The sequence below is a fragment of the Anneissia japonica genome, unplaced genomic scaffold, assembly GCF_011630105.1.
Source record: "Anneissia japonica isolate Jap-2015-1 unplaced genomic scaffold, ASM1163010v1 scaffold342_len425065_cov216, whole genome shotgun sequence".
NCBI classification, from domain to species: domain Eukaryota; kingdom Metazoa; phylum Echinodermata; class Crinoidea; order Comatulida; family Comatulidae; genus Anneissia; species Anneissia japonica.
In genome coordinates this window covers 322,308-323,361 of record NW_022702649.1, presented here as the reverse complement: position 1 = coordinate 323,361, position 1,054 = coordinate 322,308, and the positions used below count along the sequence as shown (strand labels likewise).

General features: G+C 36.3%; 1 non-coding gene across 1 annotated transcript; it reads right to left on the bottom strand.

Moving 5' to 3' along the window:
• Window positions 1–315: 315 nt before the first annotated feature.
• Window positions 316–388, bottom strand: Trnar-acg. The gene has a single exon. It is a non-coding gene; the product is annotated as a tRNA-Arg (tRNA).
• Between the last annotated feature and the right edge of the window lie 666 nt (window positions 389–1,054).

Sequence of the window (1,054 nt, the reverse complement as noted above, 5' to 3'; positions counted from 1 at the left end):
GGAATGTCTAAATTCAGTTAAACTAGCAATTCCGTATTATATTTATAAATCTTTATAACATTATACAAAAATTAGATTTTTCTTAAAAACTGAAATTTTGCCGGGAATGGGGCTTTAACTACATTGTACCATTTTTTTTTGTAAAATACCATCGATATGATTATGTTCAACCGACCCTGTGGCTCAATGCATAATTGCATTGGGCCACAGGGTCGGTTGAACATAAATCATATCGATGGTATTTTACAAAAAAAATGGTACAATGTAGTTAACTATTTATAGGCGAAGACAAAGGAATAAATACCTAAAAAGTAGCGACCCTGCCAGGATTCGAACCTGGAATCCCCTGATTCGTAGTCAGATGCCTTATCCATTGGGCCACAGGGCCGGTTATACAACTTGAATTTATGAGGTATTTTATAAAAATCGTACAAGGTGGCTAATTATTTAGGATTACCAATAATGCAGGAAAAATAAAGGAGAAGTACGGTACCTAAACATCAAAATTGACAAGATGTATTTTGTATTTGGTTTGCTGCCATCGTTCGGCGACGAAGTCAACACAGATAGATACAAACCAAAGTTGTCAGTTATTTCATTTGAAACCATTGTCAGTATAATCTTAGGTATGGTTAACATAAGCAAGAATTTAGTCCAATGAAACCGTTTATCATCTTGATACCTTCCGGCGAAAATAAATAAAATGACAGTTGAATGACCAACAAAAACAACTGAAGACCATAGTTTGTCATTAGAAGTTATGTAGTATACAGTAAATTTATTCGGAAAATTAATCTCAAAATCGAGTTGCCGTCTCCGGCGTTGTCAGACGTCGTTTGATTTGTGTGCGATTTTTACCAATTAAACCCTAAGTAAAAAATAGTTGAGCCATGTAGTACCTTGCAAATCAACCCAGAAACCCGGTAGTTTGTTGATTGTTGATTGTAGCGTCCCTTCGCTGCCAAAAATAGTTTTTTGGCAGTTGTGTCCCCGGTGACATCGTGAGGGCATGGTGAAGGCTGGTTACGATTTGGTGGCACATCGATTGAGTATT